Raw genomic sequence first — 13,348 nt, forward strand, 5'->3', positions numbered from 1 at the left:
CATACTCCGACAGTGCCAGGTCGGATATTTACACGTATTTGGACACTTTTACCGATTTCAGGACCCTGACTCACTATGATAAATTCGCTTTTCTGATGTCTTACAATAACAACGATCCCGAAATCTCTACAATTGTGTGCGATTTGGTTGATAAATTGGTTAAGCTAAGACTCGACCCCGTTTTGTAGTAATTCCTCAGCTTTGAGACTGAGGGCGCCTTTCTAATTATTTCTTGTATAAGCTTTTGTTTTTTATGATACATGTATTATGTACTCTTATTATGTTATTCTTAATTGTTTTGTCCTGTAAATTTATTGCATGTCTTATCCTATGTATAAATGTTATATACGGCGCAATAAATATAAGTTCAAGTTCGAGTTCAAGTTATGTGGATTTACATGTAATTTGATGCTGGACAGTTCCCAAAATGTATCAGTTAGCCTCTTTAACCCTTAGTGCGCTGAAACCGAAAAATGTCGGGGATCCATTTTTAAAATAGGTGCTGGCTCCGACGAATTTCGGGAAATCAGGACCGCAAGTTCAGCACTAGATAGTACTGCCGCCTCGTGTTAGAAATAAGAACTATTATTAGATTATCGATCTGCACTGTCATAGCTTTCATTACAACTATCGTAGTATACTATAATACGCAACATGGCGGCGCGCAGGCCTTCTCGAATCCAAGTGGCTGACGTGATTGATCAAATTTTGGATAGTGACGATAGTGACAATGCCGTGTCAGATAACAGCGATTCAGAATATTTTCAAGATGAGAGTATGGTGCTGGATGAATCAGAGGGACAGTCGGATGATTCTGAACCGGACAACTCAAATGATGGCCAGTCAGATGATGGAATAAATCTTCCCCCACCGAAATCTTCCCCCACCCCCTAATAATGACTCAAAATTTGATGATGGTGACTGGTTGTGTGTCTCAAGCGAAGATGATCTAACATATCCGCAACAGAAACCATTTGTCGGACACCCAGGTACAAAGGTGAGCAATGCTAAAGTAAAAATTAGATTTATATGGTGTTTACAGGGTGGGTTATTTTCAAACAAAAATTTTCCGACAAATTTCGGGAGATCACACACGTGAATAAATTCATTTTATTTTGCATAAAAATTCCCTAGATTTTTATGGAAAATGAAGGATTTATACAATTTCATTTCTGATTTGCTTATTCAGGCCCTTGACCACATAAAATTTTATCTTTTCCAGTTACCGGCTATGCTGCGAAGAGAGCCAATCGACTTTTTCAACCTATTCTGGTCAGATGCTATTATCAATCGCATGGTCAGAACACTGATACTGTGACTCATGACAAAATTGCGAGAATGAACTTGAAACCGAATTCAAGATTGAAAAAGTGGAAAACCCCAACAAAGGATGACATAAGAACGCTGATGGGTATGTGTATAAATATGGGTGTCATCAGACTTCCACGTTTGTCAGATTATTTTTCAAGTAACTTCCGAATAAACATACCATTCTTCCACTCATCTTTGAGCCGTGATGAGTTCTATTTACTGTTCTGGAACTTTCATGTTGCTGAACTGCTGCCACATGGGCAAAACATTCCTTCCAAATCGTACAAGATAAAGTGGGTGATCGACCATATAAATGCTCAAAGTCAAGCCCTTTACGAAATGGGCGAGGCCATTGCTGTTGACGAGACAATGGTAAAATTCAAAGGCTGTGTGTCATTCCGCCAGTATTGCCCTAAAAATCCTATAAAGTGGGGACTCAAGCTCTTCAAATTAGCTGATAGCAACTCATCTTATATGTGGCAGCAAAACTTGTATGTAGGGAAGGACGATAATGGCGGTCCGGATCCAGGCGAATACGGTAAATCTGGTCAACATGTACTTGACTTGGTACCACCGCTAGCTCACTGTGGACACTGGTTATTTGCTGATCGTTACTTTTGGTCTGTCGATTTAGCCGAGAGACTGATTGAGCTGGGTTTTAATTTGACTGGAACAATTATGCCTTATATAAAAGGCCTGCCAAAAATTTTGAAAACCAGTAAAGGCATGAAAGTTGGAGATTTTGTGGCTTTTCGAAAGGATGATATATTGGTTGTTCAGTGGAAGGACAAAAGAGTTATCACCATGATAACCAATGGCCACAGATCACGTTGACTGCCACTCAAAAAATTTTTTTTCTCAACATTGCCAATTTCACCAATCAACGAAAAGTAGGCGGAAACCACATACATTGATTTTTATTGCATTTAATGCATGTATTACACCTATTATATGGTGAAAACAGAGTTGAATCGAGTCTTGTAGTTGGCAGTGGGGGTAAACGTTTTATACCAGTTGCCAGCTACGAGACTCGTTCCCCCTCCCCTAAACCCAGATGTTCCAGCAGCATTTCACTATCTTGCATGTGTTCCCCCATCAGATAGAAAGCAATACCCAACAAAGCCATGTCGCATTTGCAGAAGAGATGGTAACCGCAAAGAAACACGTTACGTTTGTGATGTCTGTCCTGGAAAACCAGCATTATGTGTAACCCCTTGTTTCAGGAGATACCATGTACAAAACTAAAGAAATGCCATGACAACAATGCTATAATTTCTATCGTACTATGTTTATTATCGATTCACAGTGAGGTGAATCATTTCTTTCCACTTAGGAAAGGTATTTGATGCCTTATAAACTTTGATGTGAAAATAATCACGTAATATAATTTGATTTTTTAGATGTTCATAAATAAATAAAGAATTGATAAAAAAAGTTAGTTATTGATTTTTTAAAAATTACTTGTTTATCTGAGTTGCCAGACTTCGATTTATGTTGTTATCCACATTGCCAAACAGAAAAAAAATGAATTCATTCACTCCGGGCTTACTACGAGATATCTCGTAGTGGCAAGGAGCGGTACACCTGCTACTACGAGATATCTCGTAGATGGCAGTCAACGTGTTAATGCAATTTCCAGGCACCTAAGACACAAAAATGACATTCTGCAACAATTCTTTAAGAGAAAAGAGAAACAATTTTTTCGCACTTTTTTAAAAAAGGCGCACAGAATTTACGACAGGAGCACGTGCTCCGCGTGCTCCCGTCTAGATCCGCCCCGTACAGCTACACATATAATTGATAATTCAGTCAACAGATGGCAGCACGTCATAGACAATTGTACACATGTTTCTTTCAAGTTGTGCTTGTCCTACACGAAAGCCGAGATAGCTGAATAAAGGTAGGTTAAACTATTTATTTAGTGCAGTAATACCGGTGGCATGTAAAACAGTAGTTGTAGTAGTAAATAAAAAAATACAAAGATTACAGAGGTGCAATCATAATGATTATTCATGCAGTATGTTATGAGCTATGAGCGTGATCAACAAGATGATGATGAAGAATCAGCTCCAGTATCTCATGGAAATCAGGACAGTCGAGTGATGCTGATTCAACTGCATCGGATTCTGATGACGAAGTCCCACTTAATAACCTTTGATATGAATTCACAGACAACAGATTTGTGCCTCCAGCAGATATCGAATTTCGGGGAAATCAGCAGCCCCATGTGGCAAATCCTGGTAAAACACCATACATGTACTTCAAACATATTGTTACAAATGATATCATTGCATTGTTAGTCAATGAATCAAACCGATACTCTCTGGAAAAATATGGTAGATCAATCGAATAATCCAACGATGAACTTGAAAGTTTCATGGGTGTATTTTTCATCATGGGGCTAGTCCACATGCTTAGTATGGTATCCTATTGGGAATGTGGCACACGGTATCTTGCAGTAGCTGACAATATGAGTCGTCAGCACTTTCAGAAAATTGCACGATACTTGCAAATCGTTGCCGAAAATACTGTGTCTAATGAAGAAAAGTAAAACGATCGTATCTGGAAAATGCGGCCATGGTTAGCTCATCTTTGGGACAGACTCGCTCTCGCTGAAGCTGAGGAATATCACAGCGTAGACGAAATCATGGTCGCCTTCAAGGGCCGGTCTCTACTTCGACAATATCTTCCCAAAAAACCAAAAAAGTTTGTGTTTCAGGCTGTATCTATGATTTTGATGTCTATCAGGGGAAAGGAACTGGAAGGAATCACCAACATTGCACAGCCGTCGAAAAACTGTAGTAGGGGGGCAATGTTGTGGTGCAGCTATGTTCAAAACTTGAATCTGCTCTGAACTACTAAGTGTTTGCAGACAATTTTTTCTCGAATTTTGAAGTGGTCAATCAGCTGAAGAAGAGGAAAATTTGGTACATCGGAACTGTTCGTTCTGATTGAAATCAGATAAAGCCATGAAGCAAAGTGAAAGAGGGAGCTACCACTGCATTGTTGAGAAGAATGGAAACAACGCACTTGTGAAGTGGCAAGATAATAAAGCTGTCACATAGATTTCAAGCTTCATTGCAATTGGCCCAGTTTCAACAGTGTGGTGGTATGACCGCAGTAAGAAAGAGCATGTCAATGTGTACAGACCAGAGTGTGTTGCCACCTACAATAAATTCATGGGTGGCGTGGATCTTGGTGATATGATGTGCAGCCTCAGCAAGTTTCGGATGCGAAGCAAAAGATGGTATATGTACATATGGTACCATACTCTGACAATGGCTGTGACAAATGCATGGTTTCTTTATCACAGAGATATAGATATACTAGAGGAGAGACACATGCCGAAGAAGTTGTTCCAGGCACAAGTGGCAGATGCACTGTGCAAGGCGGATAAAAAACCACGTGGCAGACCCCGAACCGCTGTTGGCCCGGAAAACAGTTGCTGTGTCGGTGGATTTAGCTTCATTAAGTGTACAAAATGCAACATCCACTTGTGCCTTACCAAATCAAACAACTGTTACACTGAATATCATGGATAAAAAGTTATTTCTGTATCAGATATACATAGGTATAAAATAAACTGCCTAGAATCATAAATAATGTGATTGTAATTTGTTTTTTTACAAAATTTTACCCCCTTAGACCATTGTAGCACTCCCGCTACAATTTGGAAATTAGGGGCCAATGTGATTTTTGACCTATCAGTTACTCTTTTTGTACCTCCAGAACCAACATATCAAAAGGCCATATTTTTCCTGCTGCTTGATCTAGGTGTGGTAGAGATAGGGTGAAAGTGCCCACTCTGGGATGGGAAAGGTGCCATCACACACTCTCCTTTGACAAGTTTCCTAGATTGATCTGAGCTGTAAAGGGTTTAATTCCACTCTGGGACCAGTTCCACAGGTGAAGTGGTTTTGGGTATGACGATTAACTGCCCTCTTTTTGACTCGTTTTTTAATAACTTTATCACAAAATTTTATATGATTTTATTGTTTTATAGCTAATCCACAGTGTGTGTATTTTTTACTCTGGACCCAGTTTTGCAGTTCGTCAAACTTGGTTAAGTGTTTATGTGTTTTCAATGTGCTACATGTTATTCTTTATATAAATTTTTGTAACTCCGGAATGGTACTAGTTCGGGGAGGGCTGCGGGGTTGGGGTTAGTTTAGGGTTCTTCCTTGATTACCTTCTTTAGCTCATCATCTGTACTGGTGGCGCTTACTCCCCTAGCCAATGTACCCCAACGGTTGTTTATTTATCTTTACATTTATAATCAAATATCGAGAACCACGATTAAACTACAAAACGGTCCAGTGTAATTCAGTGTCGAGAACCGGAATCAAACGATGAACCAGACCAGTGTAATTTAGTGTCGAGAACCACAATGAAACTATGAACCGGACCAGTGTAATTCAGTGTCGAGAACCACAATCAAACAATGAACCAGACCAGTGTAATTAATTCAGTGTCCAGAACCGCAATCAAAAGATGAAACAGACTAGTGTAATTCAGTGTCGAGAACCACAATCAAGCGATGAACCAACAAACGTAATTCGGTGTCAAGGACTGTAATTAAACGATGAACCGCCCGATGTCATTTAGTGTCGAGAAACACAATCAAACAATGAACTGGACCGGCGAAATTCTGTGGCATAATTAAAGGATTAACCCACCTATGTAATTCAGTGTCAAGAACCGGGATTAAACCATGAACCGGACCAATGAAATTCCGTATGGGGAACCACTATTAAACGACGAACCGACCGATGTAATTCAGAGTAAAAAACCGCCATTAAACGATGAACCGGACCTATGTAATTCAATGTCGAGAATCACTGATAAACAATATACTGGACCAATGTAATTTAGTATGGAGAACCACTATCAAACGACGAACCGGCCTGCGTTATTCAGTGTCAAGAACCACGATTATGGGATGATCTGGAGTTGTAATTGTGTTGAGCATTTGCATAGTGGATTGAGTGGAAATAGTTTAAAGGAGTTGAAACTGTTGTGACTATCGTTTGTTCGCATCCAACAGAATCAACAAAGACATATCATATCATTCCTGTAGGCAAATGACCAAAGTGTTTCATAGCTAATCCACAGTGTGCGTATTTTTTACTCTGGACCCAGTTTTGCAGTTCGTCAAACTTGGTTACGTGTTTTTGTGTTTTCAATGTGCTACATGTTATTTTTCATATAAATTTTTGTAACTCCGGAATGATACTAGTTCAACGCGGGGAGGGCTGCGGGGTTGGGGTTAGTTTAGGGTTCCTCCTTGATTACCTTCTTTACCTCGTCATCTGCACTGGTGGCGCTTACTCCTCTAGCCAATGTACCCCAAGGGTTGTTTATTTATCTTTACATTTATAATCAAGTATTGAGAACCACAATTAAACTATAAAATGGACCAGTGTAATTCAGTGTCGAGACCCGGAATCAAACGATGAACCGGACCAGTGTAATTCAGTGTCGAGAACCACAATGAAACTATGAACCCGACCAGTGTAATTCAGTGTCCAGAACCGCAATGAAACGATGAAACAGACTAGTGTAATTCAGTGTCGAGAACCATAATCAACCGATGAACTGGAAAAACTTAATTCGGTGTCAAGGACCGTAATTAAACGATGAACCGCCCGATGTCATTCAGTGTCGAGAAACACAATCAAACAATGAACTGGACGAGCAAAATTAGGTGGCAAGGACCATAATTAAAGGATGAACCGACCTATGTAATTCAGTGTCAAGAACCGCGATTAAACCATGAACCGGACCAATGAAATTCCATATGGGGAACCACTATTTAACGACGAACTGACCGATGTAATTCAGAGTAAAAAAAAACGCCATTAAACGATGAACAAGACCTATGTAATTCAATGTCGAGAATCACTGATAAACAATATACTTGATCAATGTAATTTAGTACATAGAACCACTATCAAACGACGAACCGGCCAGCGTAATTCAGTGTCAAGAACCACGATTATAGGATGATCTGGTGTTGTAATTGTGTTGAGCATTTGCGTAGTGGATTGAGTGGAAATAGTTTAAAGGAGTTGAAACTGTTAAAGTATTATTGGTGACTATCGTTCATTCGCCTCCAACAGAATCAACAAAGACATATCATATCACTCCTGTAGGCAAATGACCAAAGTGTTTCATAGCTAATCAACAGTGTGTGTATTTTTTACTCTGGACCCAGTTTTGCAGTTCGTCAAACTTGGTTACGTGTTTTTGTGTTTTCAATGTGCTACATGTTATTTTTCATATAAATTTTTGTAACTCCGGAATGATACTAGTTCAACGCGGGGAGGGCTGCGGGGTTGGGGTTAGTTTAGGGTTCCTCCTTGATAACCTTCTTTACCTCGTCATCTGCACTGGTGGCACTTACTCCTCTAGCCAATGTACCCCAAGGGTTGTTTATTTATCTTTACATTTATAATCAAGTATTGAGAACCACAATTAAACTATAAAACGGACCAGTGTAATTCAGTGTCGAGACCCGGAATCAAACGATGAACCGGACCAGTGTAATTCAGTGTTGAGAACCACAATGAAACTATGAACCCGACCAGTGTAATTCAGTTTCCAGAACCGCAATCAAACGATGAAACAGACTAGTGTAATTCAGTGTCGAGAACCATAATCAACCGATGAACCGGAAAAACGTAATTCGGTGTCAAGGTACGTAATTAAACGATGAACCGCTCGATGTCATTTAGTGTCGAGAAACACAATCAAACAATGAACTGGACGAGCAAAATTAGGTGGCAAGGACCATAATTAAAGGATGAACCGACCTATGTAATTCAGTGTCAAGAACCGCGATTAAACCATGAACCGGACCAATGAAATTCCATATGGGGAACCACTATTTAACGACGAACTGACCGATGTAATTCAGAGTAAAAAAAACCGCCATTAAACGATGAACCGGACCTATGTAATTCAATGTCGAGAATCACTGATAAACAATATACTTGATCAATGTAATTTAGTACGGAGAACCACTATCAAACGACGAACCGGCCAGCGTAATTCAGTGTCAAGAACCAGGATTATAGGATGATCTGGAGTTGTAATTGTGTTGAGCATTTGCGTAGTGGATTGAGTGGAAATAGTTTAAAGGAGTTGAAACTGTTAAAGTATTATTGGTGACTATCGTTCATTCGCCTCCAACAGAATCAACAAAGACATATCATATCACTCCTGTAGGCAAATGACCAAAGTGTTTCATAGCTAATCAACAGTGTGTGTATTTTTTACTCTGGACCCAGTTTTGCAGTTCGTCAAACTTGGTTACCTGTTTTTGTGTTTTCAATGTGCTACATGTTATTTTTCATATAAATTTTTGTAACTCCGGAATGATACTAGTTCAACGCGGGGAGGGCTGCGGGTTTGGGTTAGTTTAGGGTTCCTCCTTGATAACCTTCTTTACCTCGTCATCTGCACTGGTGGCGCTTACTCCTCTAGCCAATGTACCCCAAGGGTTGTTTATTTATCTTTACATTTATAATCAAGTATTGAGAACCACAATTAAACTATAAAACGGACCAGTGTAATTCGGTGTCGAGACCCGGAATCAAACGATGAACCGGACCAGTGTAATTCAGTGTTGAGAACCACAATGAAACTATGAACCCGACCAGTGTAATTCAGTGTCCAGAACCGCAATCTAACGATGAAACAGACTAGTGTAATTCAGTGTCGAGAACCATAATCAACCGATGAACCGGAAAAACGTAATTCGGTGTCAAGGACCGTAATTAGACGATGAACCGCTCGATGTCATTTAGTGTCGAGAAACACAATCAAACAATGAACTGGACGAGCAAAATTAGGTGGCAAGGACCATAATTAAAGGATGAACCGACCTATGTAATTCAGTGTCAAGAACCGCGATTAAACCATGAACCGGACCAATGAAATTCCATATGAGGAACCACTATTTAACGACGAACTGACCGATGTAATTCAGAGTAAAAAAAACCGCCATTAAACGATGAACCGGACCTATGTAATTCAATGTCGAGAATCACTGATAAACAATATACTTGACCAATGTAATTTAGTACGGAGAACCACTATCAAAGGACGAACAAGCCAGCGTAATTCAGTGTCAAGAACCACGATTATAGGATGATCTGGAGTTGTAATTGTGTTGAGCATTTGCGTAGTGGATTGAGTGGAAATAGTTTAAAGGAGTTGAAACTGTTAAAGTATTATTGGTGACTATCGTTCGTTCGCCTCCAACAGAATCAACAAAGACTTATCATATCACTCCTGTAGGCAAATGACCAAAGTGTTTCATAGCTAATCAACAGTGTGTGTATTTTTTACTCTGGACCCAGTTTTGCAGTTCGTCAAAGTTGTTTACGTATTTTTGTGTTTTCAATGTGCTACATGTTATTTTTTATATAATTTTTTGTAACTCCGGAATGGAACTAGTTCAACGCGGGGAGGGCTGCGGGTTTGGGTTAGTTTAGGGTTCCTCCTTGATTACCTTCTTTAGCTCATCATCTGTACTGGTGGCGCTTACTCCCCTAGCCAATGTACCCCAAGGGTTGTTTATTTATCTTTACATTTATAATCAAGTATCGAGAACCACGATTAAACTATAAAACGGACCAGTGTAATTCAGTGTCGAGAACCGGAATCAAACGATGAACCAGACCAGTGTAATTTAGTGTCGAGAACCACAATGAAACTATGAACCCGACCAGTGTAATTCAGTGTCGAGAACCACAATCAAAGGATGAAACAGACTAGTGTAATTCAGTGTCGAGAACCACAATCAACCGATGAACCGGACAAACGTAATTCGGTGTCAAGGACTGTAATTAAATGGTGAACCGTCCGATGTCAGTGTCGAGAAACACATTCAAACAATGGACTGGACCAGCGAAATTCTGTGGCAAGGACCATAATTAAAGGATGAACCGACCTATGTAATTCAGTGTCAAGAACTGCGATTAAACCATGAACCGGACCAATGAAATTCCGTATGGGGAACCACTATTAAAAAACCGCCATTAAACGAGAATCGGACCTATGTAATTCAATGTCGAGAATCACTGATAAACGATATACTGGACCAATGTAATTCAGTATGGAGAACCACTATCAAATGACGAACCGGCCAGCGTAATTCAGTGTCAAGAACCACGATTATAGGATGATCTGGAGTTGTAATTGTGTTGAGCATTTGTGCAGTGGATTGAGTGGAAATAGTTTAAAGGAGTTTAAAGAAGACATATCATATCACTCCTGTAGGCAAATGACCAAAGTGTATTATATGTATATAATTCTGAAAAAAGGTACTACTGGTTTAACCGATGTTGAACATAATCAAAATGTGTATTCTGATATAATGTATGTATAAGTTGATATAATGTATGTATAAGTTGATATAATATATGTATAAGAATTTCAATTTTGTATTACGTGGTAAATCAAGTTTATGTAAATAATTTAATACGTTAAGGGGAGGGGAGATGTTGATAGATGTTTATGGATGCTTCAACTTCAGTTACTATGTGCCACATCTGGTAAACATATATTTATGTCTTGTTCTCATGAGAATAAAATCATCATCAGTCTAGTACCAACTCTCGCCTTGTTTGGTTGCTATTAAAGGCCCACTGGAAGTATAAAAGCCCAATGTCAGAGGATGCCATATCATGTGCTGAGCTCCAGCTTAGGTACATATTTTCCTTGTTTTCTCTAAAACTAGGTTCATTTTCACCATTGTTTTTGTCAGATAGATAAATGAATGTTGTGGGAGGCGTTATCCAATGTAATTTATACCTCAAATGCAACCAATCAGCAAAAAATTTGAATTTTGAAGTTGGATTTACTGATATTTTGAACCACTGATTGACATAAAGCTCCTTCCACTAGAGTTGGTTTCCGGTGCTGAGCCATACTTCATCAGTTGTTGTTATCAGTGTCTTGATAAACAAACCTGTCATCGCCTCAAGTGGTTCTCCATATGATGTAATGTGATCTATCAGGCAAATATGATAATAAAGATTAAACTTTTTTTTAGCAATAATGATCAAAATGCTTTAGATATATCTTTCATTTTGTGAGCTTTTTAACGGTACCAAATATGATATGAATATCTGGATACTAGCCTATAAAATGATCCATACAGCATTCCATAGAAAAAGTCGTGACATACCTTGAAACTATTTTATTCAATATCTAATCCAATTCATTTAAACTACTAGAACAGAAATAATTTCCAAACTGTAATAATAAGATAATTTACTTCCACTTGTGTCCCATATATGGTTGATCAGCTAAATTTGGATACCATGCCATACCATGATGATACACATTTCAGCACACAGTCCGGTAACATATCTCTCCGTACTAAACAGCAATTTTATGATTTTCTAAAGCATCCAGTTTTTTCGCCTTGTATCAATTGCCTGCAACTGCATCCCGGTGGAACAACATGGTCCAGAACTTTCTATACGCGATTTTTCTCGGGCGATGATTTGATTCATTGGGGACTCCGGGCTCACATTCCCACCACATTTGTCGATGACTTTCGTCAGTTTCACACAGCCGACAATAAGTTTTCACATTCTATGGCAGACTGGTCTTGCATGATGAGAAAGTTTGTATATTCATCATCACCGCATTCCTTTGCGGAGGATGGTAGTTCATCAATATCCCAGCAGTTGAAATTGATGAAATGACGTATGGATTCTTCCTGCACTGGTGTCGCCATTATAGCAAACTTACGCTTCTGTGAGCGATTTCCATTATTTTCTGTCTCCATATAATCATTTTCTTCGCTGGATCCTGTCATTATATGAATTTACGTTAGAACTTGAGCAATAAACTAACTTAGAAGGAGCAGTTATCATACGCACTGACTATATGTGACCCGTGCTGGCCAAATGAGTCGGAAGTCGCAGATATACATTCTGCAGTACAGTCGATTTAACTTGAATGGCTTGAAATTTTCGAAATTTTTATTTTCACAGAATTGCATTATTTAATAAGTTTTCCATCGGAAACACCAATCAAAACTCGTAAAATATTATTTGAAATACACTTAAATCGACTTTTAAATAGTGTCTTCATTAAATCTTTCTTAAACCAAAGCAAATTTTGTCCAAAAACCGCTATTTTCATTCGCAAAAATTTCAATCTTGCCATGGGAATACCCCAACGAAATAAATATCTACTGAAAGCTCTCGTTATCTAGTTTCTAATAATGATGCAAAGAAATTCCAAATGACATCACTGTCAGCCAATCAGAAGCGAGAATCGGGGGGATATCCCATAAACATCTACGCTTTGTTGCTATGAAGAGGTCACCGGACGCGAATACTGCGTTCTGATTGGCCGAGCGCTCGCTTCCGTTGTAAACAGTAAGCCAATTTTACTTCCGTGTTTGAATCCTCGTGTTTATACTGAACAATTGCGCTATTAAAATGGTTTTTTTTCGCTGTTTATCATCAAGTTACGTTATCAAAAGGTCAACATCTGTCAAATCATTGTTTACAGTGACGTTTTTATTCATTATGGCGCTTTCAAAGCTACAAAATAACGACGCAATCGCCCGTCAATTGAATGAACTTTCTAGAATTAATTTGCGTGGTACTACCGGCGTGTCAGATGAACAGTTGTCGAATTTAGTAAGTGATTATTTCATTTTTGGCTCAGATGATGAGTGTTCCTCTGATGAAGAGGATGATGAGGGAGAGGAGGAAGTGTTGAACTATGATTTTTTAGCTGATGATAGTGATGATAGGACTAATGTTTTGACGGCATCTCTTCATGAAGATAATTATCCTGTATCTGACGACGACAGTGACAGCAGCAGCACTGATGATGAAATAATTCCTCTCAACCCCGTCAATGAGGTTGCCGCAATTATTAAAAAAATGTACAGACTCCTGATTCTGTGTTCAATAACGAGGAAGAACGCATCAAAACATTTTCGTGTAATTCTAAAAGCAACAGGTGTTCGTTAGCAAATGGCGAGCCATGTTATGGCAAACTA

The sequence above is a fragment of the Tubulanus polymorphus genome, chromosome 4, assembly GCF_964204645.1.
Source record: "Tubulanus polymorphus chromosome 4, tnTubPoly1.2, whole genome shotgun sequence".
Lineage (NCBI taxonomy): Eukaryota > Metazoa > Nemertea > Palaeonemertea > Tubulaniformes > Tubulanidae > Tubulanus > Tubulanus polymorphus.